General features: G+C 44.1%; 1 protein-coding gene across 2 annotated transcripts in view; it reads left to right on the top strand.

The window, feature by feature from the left end:
* The window catches only part of SLC2A9 (solute carrier family 2 member 9), a 203,934-nt gene that overhangs the window by 52,439 nt on the left and 137,207 nt on the right, over positions 1-14,288 (top strand). The gene's annotated exons all lie outside the window — the stretch shown is intronic.

The raw sequence follows: 14,288 nt of genomic DNA, 5'->3' as shown, positions 1-14,288 counted from the left end.
TCTTTAGTATCTTACTGCCTAACTTTGCTCGCTTATTGAGCTGTTATATACACTGTCTGGTGATTCTTTTCTTCTCTCCCTTCTTATTCCTCCTCCTCGATTCTTCATATATTGGGTGTTTTGTGCTGTGCTCTTTCTAGGAGTGCTCCCATCTAGAGCAGTCCCTGTAAGATGTCCTGTAGAGGTGGTTTGTGGGAAGCAAATTCCCTCAGCTTTTGTTTGTGTTGGAATTGTTTAATTCCACCATCATATTTGAATGATAGTCGTGCTGGATACAGTATCCTTGGTTCAAGGCCCTTCTGTTTCATTGTATTAAATATATCATGCCATTCTCTTCTGGCCTGTATGGTTTCTGTGGAGAAGTCTGATGTTAGCCTGATGGGTTTTCCTTTATAGGTGACCTTTTTCTCTCTAGCTGCCTTTAAAACTCTTTCCTTGTCCTTGATCTTTGCCATTTTAATTATTATGTGTCTTGGTGTTGTCCTCCTTGGATCCTTTCTGTTGGGGGTTCTGTGTATTTCCGTGGTCTGTTCGATTATTTCCTCCCCCAGTTTGGGGAAGTTTTCAGCAATTATTTCTTCTAAGATACTTTCCATCTCTTTTCCTCTCTCTTCTTCTTCTGGAACCCCTATAATACGGATATTGTTCCTTTTGGATTGGTCACACAGTTCTCTTAACATTGTTTCATTCCTGGAGATCCTTTTATCTCTCTGTATGTCAGCTTCTATGCGTTCCTGTTCTCTGGTTTCAATTACATCAATGGCCTCTTGCATCCTATCCATTCTGCTTATAAACCCTTCCAGAGTTTGTTTCATTTCTGCGATCTCCTTTCTGGCATCTGTGATCTCCCTCCGGACTTCATCCCATTTCTCTTGCGTATTTCTCTGCATCTCTGTCAGCATGTTTATGATTCTTATTTTGAATTCTTTTTCAGGAAGACTGGTTAGGTCTGTCTCCTTCTCTGGTGTTGTCTCTGTGATCTTTGTCTGCCTGTAGCTTTGCCTTTTCATGGTGATAGGAATAGTTTGCAGAGCTGGGACGAGTGACGGCTGGAAGGACTTCCTTTCTTGTTGGTTTGTGGCCCTCCTCTCCTGGGAGAACAGCGGCCTCTAGTGGCTTGTGCTGCGCAGCTGCGCGCAGACAGGGCTTCTGCTTCCTGCCCGGCTGCTATGGAGTTAATCTCGGCTGTTGCTGTGGGCGTGGCCTGGCTCGGGCAGCTGCTCCAAAATGGTGGAGTCGCGTTGGAGCAGGAGCTGCTGGGAGGCTATTTATCTCCGTAAGGGGCCTCCCTGCTCCCTGCAGCCCCGGGGTTAGGGTGCCCAGAGATCCCGGATTCCCTACCTCTGGATTAAGTGACCCGCCCTGCCCCTTTAAGACTTCCAAAAAGCACCTGCCAAAACAAAACAACGACCACAAAAAAAAAAAAAAAAATTTAAATTAAAAAAAAAAAAATTTTTTTTTAATTAAAAAAAAAAAAAGTGGCCGCTTGTTTTTCTTTATTCTCCGGTGCCAGCCACAGGCCTCTGCTCACTGTTCTTGCTGCCCTGTTTTCCTAGTATCGAGCGCCCTGCACTCTGGCCCGGATGGCGGGGGCTGGGTGCTCGGCAGCCCTGGGCTCCGTCTCCCTCCCGCTCTGCCTGCTCTTCTCCCGCCGGGAGCTGGGGGGAGGGGCGCTCGGCTCCCGCGGGGCCGGGGCTTGTATCTCACCCCCTTCGCGAGGCGCTGGGTTCTCTCAGGTGCGGATGTGGTCTGGATATTGTCCTGTGTCCTCTGGTCTTTATTCTAGGAAGGGTTGTCTTTGTTATATTTTCATAGATTGTTGTTTTGGGAGGAGATTTCCGCTGCTCTACTCACGCCGCCATCTTCCGCCCCTCCTCTAACGCAGGACTTTGTAATGATGCAAACTCAGGATGAAATTCCTTCTCCTTTTGGTATTCAGGTAGAAGGGAGATGGATGGAGGCATGGTGATTGGTAGGAGCTAATCATGCTCATGTGTTTCATTTCCTTCCATCTCCTACTAACACTGAACATCTATTGTGTCTGTTGTCATTTTACATTGAGGACAGGGAGGCTCAGAGACGTGGAACAGTCATGGTTAGGGACAAGGACTAAGGACTCTGACTACCTGGGTCCTGCCTCTTCCCTAGGTTCACGTCATTACCTTATCTGTATCAGTTAGGTTTTGCTGCATTAAAAAAAACCAACTACAATGGCTTAAAGCAGTAACCATTTTGCTGAGCTTCAAGTCTATGGGCTGGTGGAGCCGTGCTGATCGCCGCTGGGCTCACTCACGGGTCGTTGGCCGGCTGCAGGCCACTTGGAGGCTGGGTGGCTTTGGAGGCCTCACATGTTTGGTGGATGGCAGGTGGGTTGGTCTTGGGGGATCCCAGCAGGGCCAGCTCACCGCTGGTCCCGGTGGCCTCTCAGCCTCTGCTGGGGTGGTCTGGCCTTCCCACGGGGTTCTCAGGGTTCCAATGGGCAGCAAGAAGGGGAAGCCCCAGTGTGCAGGCACTTGTCAAGTCTCTGCGTAGAGCACATCTTCCAGTGTCCCTTTGCCAGAGCAAGTCCCGTGGCCAGGTGTTGGAGGGCCCAACCACCCAGGCCTGTGGACTCAGGGAGGGCCAATGATTTCTTTTTAGGAAAGACCTTCAGGGTTTTCCTCTGATCTCAGCCAGACTCTCTCCTAAGCAGGCAAGGTCTCTGAAGCTGGGCCATAGGGTCCAAATCCTGGCTCCGCATCTTATTGACTGAAAATGAACAGAGTAACAGTGGCAATAATGACAGGGGTCCCAGCAGCCCTGGAGTCGGGGGAGGTACTATATGCGTGGAGCTCACCAGGTGCTCCCCATGCACCGCATGTCGGTTGTGTCTTGCACACCCCAGCCAGCGAGGCCTTGCAGCTGAGTCCCTTCGCCAGCTGAGGGAACGAGAAAGGTGGGTGGGATTGGAGGGAAAAACCTCGGAAGTCTTTTCCTAATGAGAAATTGTTTGCCGTCCTTGAGTCCCATAGGGCCCCGGAGAGCCCGTGTTCCTAGCAGTGTCCCAGTCGCCCAGTTCGCCTCTGTCCGGCTGCTGGGACTGCCTGGGCTCTTCTGGGGTGGGGAGGTGACAGTCACATGGGCCCAGCTGCTCTCTGAACTTCCTTAATTAAAAATAAGCCGGAGTCAAAGAGAGATGCCATTTTCACAAAACCACACATTCAAGACAGTATCCCCTGGACCCCTTTTCCTACGAGCTTTTCAAAAGAAACAGAGAAAAACAAATGAGAACAAGAAGGGAGGAGCGAGGAGCTGCCCCTGCCCCCCTGGGCATGGCCTGGAGTCTGCACGCCACTGGCCCGCCCTGCCCCTCAGAGCGAGGCCGGCTGGAGGGCACTGAGGTGATGCAGCCGGTCGGGAAGGGGACCTCGCTGGTGCTGAGAAGAATCGGCTGCCCTGCGGGGAGTGAGTAACTTAACACCAAATGGTAGGTTGGGAGGATTTTCAGAAGGCTGTGCAGCTCCAACCAGTTTCTCCCGGAGTATCTGGAATCACAGCAGAAACATAGGACCCTTTCCTCCTTCTAGAAGGTTTGGTGAAAAAATAAACACATTTTTACATTGAAACAAGCCCAGTGCTGTACATTGTTGGAGGCAAAATCCATGCATATTGTAAGGTCAGAATGGAAGAGGGCAGAGGGGTTTGGGGCTGTGGAATATGTCCCCGCCAACCTTGTGTGTTCTGCCCACTCCCCCGGGGTGCAAGCCCTCGTCTGCTGCATCAGGGGCTCTGCACTGGACCAGTCTCAGCAGCAGCATTTAGAGAAGCAGATGGCATGGGAAGAACATGAAATCTGAGCTAAGGATGCAACTGCCAGTTTGGGTTCCACCACTGACTGCCCAGGTGACTGTGGGGCCATCTGTTCACTTCTGAGGCCCCAGTGAATGCCCAGTAATGTGCTTCAAGTTAAGCTGAATTCACCCCGTTGCTGGCATTCAGAGAGGCCCTTCTGCAAAAAATTAGTGAAGGGAATGCAATGCCCAATCTATAAGCTGAGAGTCTCATTCATTGCATCTCAGCTCAGGCTGAGTTTTTCTGGCTCCTGCTCAAGGCAAATGTGCTTAAGGTGCAGAGATGGAAAGTATCTGCAAAGTCACAACATAAACCAGATGATACTAGATCCTTTTATCCAAAACACACATATTGAGAGCAGCTGACCTCCTGGAAAAATTGGCCACTCATCCATTTGGCACGTTGCTGCTTCGAGGGTGATGCAGTAGAGGGAGAAGTGAACGAGGACTCACTTCCCAGAGCCCTGGCTTCCTCACTGAGTGACATGCATCAAGTTAAGTAGCCTCCCCTCGCCTCGGTTTACTCATCTATAAAATAAGGGTGATAACTGCATCTCTTTCTGTTGTGGGAATAAAATTACTATGTGTAAAAGGTTCCAGACTCATCTGTGGTCACTTGACAAACATGTAAAACACTTACTGCCATGGTCCTCCTGCACATTACAGCTAATTATCATCATCTCATGAGAAACTAATAAAAGGACACAGCCAGTGGGAACGAGGCAGTGTGGCGGTGGTGAAGAGCGAGGGGCTACAGCCGGCAGGGTATTAACACCTTCATGGGGGGCGGCTGGGCACATACTGAATATATGAAATGCTTAGCAGACTGCTTGGCACATAGTAAGCTGTCACTAAGTGGTGGCTGTGTGCGTGTATCTGTGTTCCTCTGTGTGTGTGCGCACCTGTGTGTGCGTATGTGTGTGTGTGTGTGTGCGCCTGTGTGTGTGTGTGTGTGTGTGTGTGTGTGTGTGTGTGTGTGTGTGCCTGTGTGTGTGTCTCTAGTAGCACAGCTTTCCTGGAATCAGAGCAGCCACCACATCTTGTGTGAGGGGCTTGAGGAGAGCCTCCCAGGTCTCCCTTTGGGACGCAGCTGGGCCGAGGTGGGAGCGGGATGATTTCACACTTTTCCTATGTCGTGGGGCTTATAGGAACCAGGAGGTAACAGGGGTCAAGGCACCTACACCGCACGCATCCTCGTCCTTTTCAGGCTTTCCTCTTTCCCCGTTTTCTTTAGATGGATTCATGTCTTTAAGAAGCTAATAAATAGGTCTGAGAAGACAATAAAGACGTGCTTATTCAGAGAGGCCCTTCCACAAAAAATTAGTGAAGGGAATGCAATGCCCAATCTATAAGCTGAGAGTCTCATTCATTGCATCTCGGCCCAGGCTGAGTTTTTCTGGCTCCTGCTCAAGGCAAACGTGCTTAAGGTGCAGAGATGGAAAGTATCTGCAAAGTCACAACGTAAACCAGATGATACTAGATCTTTTTATCTACAAGGCCCCGCATGGCCTCCACCCGTCCCCTGTCTGACCGTCTCCCTGTCACTCTTCTTGCTCACCACTGCGGCGGGCCGCCTTGAGAGCCCCCGTCCGGCTCCTGCCCGGGGAGTTTGCACACCTGCTCTCCCCTGACGGCTCATCGCGAGGCATCCCTGCCGCTGGTTTCCTTTCGCCCCAGGACACTGCTCAAATGTCCCCACAGTGTGGCCCCGCTGACTACCCAGTGTGACCCTGCAGCTGTCCCCAGTCCTGGGTGTTCCTCCTTCCCTCCCCTGCTTTGTTTTCCTCCTGAGCATTCGTGACCATCTAGCATACTGCACACTTTCCATGCTTGTGCTGGGCCCCCAGCCCTGCCCCCTCCCATCCCCAGGATGCACACTACTGGACAGCAAGCCTTTTATCTGTTTCAGTCACTGCCCTTCCCTGGGCGCCTGACGGCAAGCTCCACACGGGATACATTCCTCAAATACTTGCGGAATGGTGAACAAATGGGAAATGAGGATCCTTTACCATAAGGACATGGCAACTTTAGTCATATATAAGTGAGGCCTGCTTTTGGAAGCAACTAGAAAAGGCATCTGTTTAAAGATATCAGATTGCTACCAAGGTTAGGAGGACTTATAGGACCACAACCCCAGGGAGGACTGAAACCCAGAGAAGTGAGCTCCGCATTTGGGAAACGCCTCCTCTAGTGGTGTCACCCGATTCCAGAGTGGTGGCTGGGAACCCGAGATGCTTATCAGAACTCTCCCACGTTCATGGGGCTGAGAGGGAGAAGGAAGAGCTGAAGTCCTGCCAGGTGGGAAGGTCACTGGCCACCCTAGGGCCCACCGCAGGGGCAAGGGCTGACCATAAAGAGACCCTGTCCTCAGATTATTCAATGACTGAATTGTGGTGAGCTGGGATTGCTAATTCCTCTGTTCATCAGCCTGCCAGGTGCAGACATCCAGAACCTCAAATTACTGCTGCAGCTTTCCTATACACTCTAACATTTGGTCAAAAATAACCAGGCACACAAGGAGAAAACCAAGAGAAACAACAGAAAAAAGAAAGAGATAGATGGATGACTCTGAAAACATCAATATCAGACACAGACTTTAAAATAATTATGCTTAATATGTTCAGATAATCAAGAGATAAGGTCAGAAGTTTCAGCAAAAAAAATGGAAATGCTGTTTTGATTTACCAAATCAAAATTCTGGAACTAAAAATGCAAAATTGAAAGTAAGAACTGAATGGGTGATTTTACCAGCAGATTGCACACAACTGAAGCAAAAATCAGGGAACTAAAGCTTCCAGGGTCAGAAGAAAATATTCAGAGTTAAGCATGAAAAACAGAAGAAGGTAAGAAATGTCCAGGAAATTGTATAAATCCCTAGTATACATAAGCAGGAGTATCAGAAAAAGAGTAGACAGCAAATGGAGAAAAAGCAATCTTTGTGATACAAGGCCAACTTTTTTTCCCAAGACTGATGAGAGATATCAGACTTTGAGTCCAAAAAACAGATGGACCCCAAGTAGGGTATAACAATAAAGAAAACCACATCTATGCACAACTTAGTAAAGCTTATGACAACCAAGGACAAACAAAAGGTATTCTAAAAAAACAGAAGAAAAAGATACTAAAATAAGGAAGAATAAAAGGGGCAGCTGACTTTTCAACAAAAACAATGGGAGACAAAAAAAACCGGAGCAAATTGCTATTTTCCAAGAGCTGAAAGAAGTAATAACTGCCAACGTACAATTCCCCAGGTGGTGAAACAATCTCAAAAATAAAGGTGACATGAAGACTTCTTTCCAGCCAAACAAAACCTATGAAATTATCACCAGTGCACTGGCACTAAAGTGATGCTAAGTAATATTTAAGACAAAAGGAAAATAATCCCAGATAGAAAGTTGGAGATGAAGGAAATAATGATGAATGACATAAGGGTAAATCCTTGGGTAAATCTAAATGGATATCGAATATATATTGAGTTAGGGAACAATGGTAATGAGGGGTGGGATTTCATGTGTGTATGTGTAGAAAAACACACCCAGAGAGAAAATTAAAATATACTACTAAAATGGCATATAAATCACAAAGGCAGTAAATAGATTTAAAGTGTATTAAAGTCATTGTGTTGTCTGGGAAATGTTAAAAGTACTAATTCATAGTAGATTTCGGTGAGACACAGGTATGTGAAATAATCTCTAGGGCAGGTTAAAGAAGATAAAATAATATATGACAAGTAAATGACGCAATAAAAAATAAACCAAAAGATGGCAAGAGAGAAGAGTATATTGAACAGTGGGATTATATAAGAGCAAAGGATAAGATGTTATATTTAAACACAAATACATAAATTTATTATGAGTGTAAATAGACCCAGTACTCCAACTGAAAGATAAAAATGGTTGGGTTGGATAAAACAAATATCTACCTATATATACTGCTTATATGAGACACACATCTCAGCTATAAAGACATCAAAAGTTTGAAAGGAAAATAATAGAAAAAACTAAACCATTCAAACACGAGCCCATGAAGTTGGCATAGCCATCCTCATCATAGTCTAAGTAGATTTTAAGGTAAGAAGGATTACTAGAGACAATGAGAGACATCCCATAATAATGAAACTTTCAATTTCCCAGGAACATAACAATTCTGAATTTGTTATGCAGTTAATAAACAGCATCAAAATACACCAAGTAAAAGTCAGCCAACCTAAAATGGTGAACAATCTCTCAAAAACTGCTAGAACAAATGAACAGGAACATCCGTAGTATGTAGGAGATCTGAGCAACACGTTAACAAATATGAACTAATTAACATACAGGGAACATTAAGCCTCAGGACTGTAAAGCACACATTCCTCTTTAGCAATGCATAGACCATTTACAAAAATCAACCATATGATGAGCCATGAAGCAAGTCTCAACACATTTCAAAGGGTTGAAATTAGACTGTTCTCTGATAACAATAGAATGAAGCTAGAAACTAACTACAAAAAATAAGTAGAAAATCCTCATATATTTGGAAATTGAGATGTAAGCAATGTGTACTTCTAAGTAGTCAAAGCATACTTCTAAGTAACCAGGGGGAAAAAAAAGAAATCACAGTGGAAATTTTAAAATAGTTTGAGTTACATGGTAATGAAAATACTACATAAGACACATCAAAATTTGTAGGATACAAGTAAAGCCATGCTTAGAGTAAAATTTGTAACCTGAATGTGTATTCTCTAAAATAGGAAAGACTGATAATCAATGACCTAAGCTTTCACCTTAAAAATTGGAAGAGGAATTTTCATTAGAGGGCTTCAGCAAAGCCAAATGAGTTCTAAAAAAGTTTAGTAAAATTAATAAACCTCTTGTGAGGCTGTTTACAAAAAGAGAAGAAATTAACAATTAATATTAGAAATTAAATAGATAGATCCTGAAGCATTAATTAGTAAGACTGTATCATGAATATATGTATGCAATGTATTTGAAAACTTTGGATGAAATGTGCAAGTGCCTAGAAAGAAAAAACTTAACCAATACTGATGTAGAAAAAATAGAATATCTGAATAGTCCCAATCTATTGAGTAAGTTTAATTGAAAAACTTTCAGCAAAGGAAATTCAAGGCCCATTTGGCTTATTTAAGAAAGAATAACACCAACACCATACATAATATTTCCAGAGGGGACACTTCCCAACTCATTTTATAAAATAAGCATATCTTTGATATAGATAATAAGAACTTTACAGGACAAGAAAGTTAGAGGTCATTATCATTAAGGAATGTAGATATAAAAATCCTAAACTAAGGATTAGCAAACAATTTCAACAATAAACATAACATAAAGCATAAAAAAGATAATATAGCAAGACCTGGGTGGGTGATTCCAACCTTGGAAGATTTAATTAACATTTGAAATCAATCACTCGAGGTAATTCACCATACTCACAGGAGACATTGTAAGACAAAGACATATGATTATTCTGATATAAGCCAAAAAGTCATTTGGTAATATTCAATATCCATTTATGGTCAAAATATTTTTTAAAAAACAACTCTTAGCTAACTGGAATAGAAGGAAATTTTCTTAAACTGTGGAAAGTTATCTACCAGAACTTACAGCAATCTTCATACTAAATACTAAGATGTTAGCAAGTTTTTCTCTGAGTTTTTTTCAGGAGCAAGATGAGATGCATGTTCTCATCCCTCAGTCAACATAGTACAAGAGGCCTCAGCTAATGCAATGAGGAAAAAAAAAAAAAAAAGATTGATTTTAGATATAAAGGTTTGGAAAAGAGGAACTAATGTTGTCATCGTTCACAGATGACGTGACTGTATAAAACATCTAAAAGAATCTATAAATAAACTTCAGGATGAATAAGTGCATTTGGCTACCAGGATCTCTGGATAAAAGATCAGTATACTCAGAATACTAAATGCAATTTTATTTCTGTATCTTAAGTCAATACATTAAAAGTAATTGTATTCCTATATAGAAATGAAACTTTCAAATTATACCATTTAAAATATTACAAAACTACCTAAGAATAAGTCCAATGAGAAAAGTGCAATGTCTCATTTCTTTTAATTATCTACGTAAAAAACTATAAAATATTATGGAGAGAAATTAAAGAAGACACATAAATGCAGGAGTATTCTATTGTCATAAATTGGAAGAGTCAATATTATAAAGACATTAATTCTCTCTATTGATCTATAAATGCAATAAAAACCTAATCAAATCCAAGTAGCTTTTGTAAAATGGAAATTGCAGGCTGCTTCCAAAATTTGTATGGAAATGAAAAGTGCTGAGAATTAATGGAATCATCTTCCAGAAGAAGAAAACAGAGAATTTAATCTACTGGATATCAACACTTATTAAAAGTTACAGTAATTTAGACAATGTAGATTGGTGCAAAGATAGAAAAAATAGATCAGTGGAATAGAAATGAGACTCCTGAAGCTGCCCCACATATATATGGACTCTTATCTATGGCTGAAGTATAGCTGGAGAGCAAGGGTGTATTTTCAATAAATGATGTCAGGTCAGGAGGGGTCACCAGTGGTTGGGAGTTACAGAGGCCCTGCAGGCTGGTACTTGGTCTCTAGGAACAGGCCCCAGTGGCTAATCTAATGGGGGCTGCAGACTCCAAGAATCAAGCCGAGTGTCAATATAGACCTTATTTTTGTGCTTTGAAAACTTTATGCAAACTTTGTTTAAAATGGAATGTTTCTGTGTTGCTTCCTTTTGGAACCATGGATTCCCGAGATACTTAGGAAGGAAAACGATGTCAGCAACCATAAAAAGAATCCTTTTTGGCTTATGTGTCTGGCCATCTGAACTCTCTATAGTTAAAGCTTTTGGGTTATTGTTTCTACAACTTAACTGCTTATGTGAAACAGAGGCTTATTGTTCCAGAGTTGGTGGCTGTGTTTCTTTGTTGCTGCTGGTCTTTGAGGAATTATCTTAGGGAGGAATTACAGAAAGCATAGTCCAGGGAGGCTAATGCCGCCTTTATATTGATACTCAGACATTTTCATTCCGTACAAAGTAAAATTTGAACACGGTTTCCCTCCATACACAAACACAATCCCAAGTGATTGTAGCTCTAAATATGAGAGGTAAGGCAATAAATACTCCAGAAAGTAGCATAGAGCGATGTTTTAACCAGCTTCAGATAGGGGAAGCTTTCTTAAACAGGATAGAAAAAGCACTAAAGTAAAAGAATTGATAGATTGGGCTGCATTAAAATTAAGGACTTCTATTCATCAAAACAGTTAATGAGAAGACAAATCATGGAGGACAAGAAAATGTTGGCAATGAATGAAATTAACAAAGGGTTAATATTCAGAATATATTAAGAACTGTTACAAATCAGTAAGACAAAGGCAGAAATACATATTATAAAAATAGTTAAGAGATTGACCGGGCATCAACACAAAATGGCCAACATATATAAAATTGTATTAGTGATTAAGGAAAAGTGAATCACACACACACATGCTGGCTAAAATTAAAAGGACTGATAATGCCAAATATTGGCAAACATGTGAAGCATAAGAATATTTCATACATTTTTTAATAAAGATCTAAATTGGTATGATAAGATGGGGAAATTGACTTTATGTACTCAATCTGAACATGCATGCACTATGACTGCAATATACATATAAATTTCCACATGTGTGCAGCCAAAGACTTATGCAAGAATGTTTATGGAGCACTGTTAATATTAACCCCAAACAGAAAAGCACTGAAGTGCCCATCAGTGGTAGGGTGGATAAATTGTCAGGTTAAGGTGCTATATAGCAAGGAAAATAAAGCAATTACAGTTGCGGGCTACAGCGTGGGTGCATTTCACAAACACAGTAGCAGCAAAAGAGGTGAGACGCAAGAGAAATACATATCCTATGATTCCAGGCACTAAGCTTTGGTGGTAGCAGTCATTGTGGTGGTGACTGGGACGAGTGAGGGGGACAGCGGTTCTGAGGAAGCACAGGGTGGGGTCTCTGTCGTGCTGGTAGTGCTGGCTGCCTCTTGGGTGGGGGTTGCACAGGCATGTACATTTTGTGATGATTCATCAAACTGCACACATATCCTTTGTGCAACGTAAAAATGTATGTCTTGCTTTAACTTTGGAAGGTTAAGTCTATATACAATGAAGTGCTTAGCTTTGGACTAGACTCAACTTTTCTGCACCCCCAACAGAAAAATGCACATTTCCAGCTGCTTCGGGAGTATTTCTTTCAGCATCTCTGATTGTCCCCAGAGAATATTGTCCTCAGCCACTGCTGCTTTTCAGGAGCTAAGAGCTCCTGCAAAATTGGGCTCTAGGAGGGAGTGGGAGTCAAGTTGGCTGTGTGAGAGTGTACCTTAGACTAGCCACTGGGGCCTGTTCCCCTAGACCACAACTGCAACCAATGCCAGCCTGCCGGGGCCTGTAGCTCCCCATCACCAGCAACCCACCAGCCTCACCCTCTCTGCAGCCTGGATTCAATAAGTAGCGTGAAGTGATACTGCCTCGGAGCCCCACTCAGTTGATGTTGATCAAGCACCTGTCCTGGGCTTACTGCTGTGCTTTCTCAGAATCTCACAAGTGGAGAAACAGACAATAAAGTAAATACCAAACAAGATGCTTTCAGAAAGTGCTACAGGCTTCGAGGGACATGGGACCAGATGGAGAGATGAAGAGTGATGGGGAGGGGCTGAGCTGGGCAGGTGACCAGGGAAGGCCTCAGTGAGGAGGTGTGGCTGTTTCCTGGAGCTGCTGTAACAAAGTGTCGCAAATTGGGGGACTTAAAACAACAGAAATTATGCTCTCACAGTTCTGGAAGGAAATCCAAAGTCAAGGTGTTGGCAGGGCTGATTCCTCCTGGAGGCTCTGAGACAGAACCTGTCTGTGCCTCTGTCCCCTGGCTTGTGGCTGCACTGCCACCCCCATCTTCACATGGCCTTCTCTCCTCTGTGGGTGTGTTTCTCTGTGTCCAAATTTCATCTTCTTATGTGGACACCAGTCATTGGATTTGGGGCTCTCCCTACTCCAACATGATCTCATCTTAACTTGGTAACATGTGTAAAGGACTTCCTATTTAGGGCCCGTTAGCGAGAGGTCGTGAGATGGTGCTGAAACAGACTGGGTAGGAGGGAGTCAGCTGTGGAGCCCAGAGAACAGAGTTCCAGAAAAACAGCATAGCACAGGCTGATGCCCCACAATCGGGATGAGCCTGGAGCTCTGTAGCCTCAAAGGCTGGGGCGCCTGGGAGGAGAAAGGGCCAGAGGTGAGATCACTGGTGGAGAGGCCACTCAGGCGTACGGGATGCCTATGCAGGATTGCGGGCTGGGATGACCACTCTGCTGGTTTTCCCAGGACCCAGGGGGGTTCCTGGGACACAGGATTTTCAGTGCTGAACCCAGGACTGTCCCCAGCAAAGCGGGATGAGTTGCTCACCGCATAGCTGGCTTTAGTGTAGACCACCTCCTCATTCCCCACTGGGTTAGCAGCCAGCATCTCATTTTCTGTGTCATTTCACAGTGGGAAGTTAGAACAGCCACTGAGTGACAGCTCACTGTACACTGAGCAGGCTGCTAAGCATTTCACATATTCAGTATGTGCCCAGCCCCCACATGAAGAAGGTGTTACTGCTGTGCCGGCTGTAGCCCTCCCCCTTCACCACCACCTGCTGCCTCTTTCCCACTGGCTGTGTCATTTTCATATCCGTTTTCCATGAGATGATAATTGGCCCTAATGTGTAGGAGGCACACCAGGGAAAGGAAACTGACAGTGTTTTACGTGTCTATCCAGTGACCACAGGTGAGTCTGGAACCTTTTACACATAGTAATTTTATTCCCACAACAGAAAGAGATGCAGTTATCACCTTCATTTTATAGATGAGTAAACCGAGGCGAGGGGAGGCTACTTACCTTGATGCATGTCACTCAGTGAGGAAGCCAGGGCTCTGGGACATGAGTCCTCGTTCACTTCTCCCTCTACTGCATCGCCTTCGAAGCAGCAACGTGCCAAATGGATGAGTGGCCAATTTTTCCAGGAGGCCAGCTGCTCTCAATATGTGTGTTTTGGATAAAAAAAATTTATAGTATCATCTGATTTATGTTGTGACTTTGCAGATACTTTGCATCTGCACATTAAGCACGATTGCCTTGAGTGGGAGCCAGAAAACCTTAGGCTGGGCTGAGCTGCAATGAATGAGACCCTCAGCTTATAGAATGGGGCTTGCATTCCCTTCACTAGTTTTTTGAGAAGGGCCTCTCTGAATGCCAGCAACGGGGTGAATTCAGCTTAATGATTGTTGCCTAAGGTATGTCAGGAACTGTTCTAGAGACGTGGGGAGGCTAAGGCAGGAAAGAGATTTTTGATGCCCTCAGAATCAGGTGAAAATTGGACAACAGCAATAAGTGCTGATAATGCTACTTTGTGAGCACTCTGCAGTGAGTGAAGCACGGAGCATATCTCAC

Source organism: Manis pentadactyla, chromosome 5 (assembly GCF_030020395.1).
Source record: "Manis pentadactyla isolate mManPen7 chromosome 5, mManPen7.hap1, whole genome shotgun sequence".
Lineage (NCBI taxonomy): Eukaryota > Metazoa > Chordata > Mammalia > Pholidota > Manidae > Manis > Manis pentadactyla.
The sequence above is the reverse complement of the archived record's forward strand: the minus strand, read 5'-3'. Positions and strand labels throughout refer to the sequence as shown.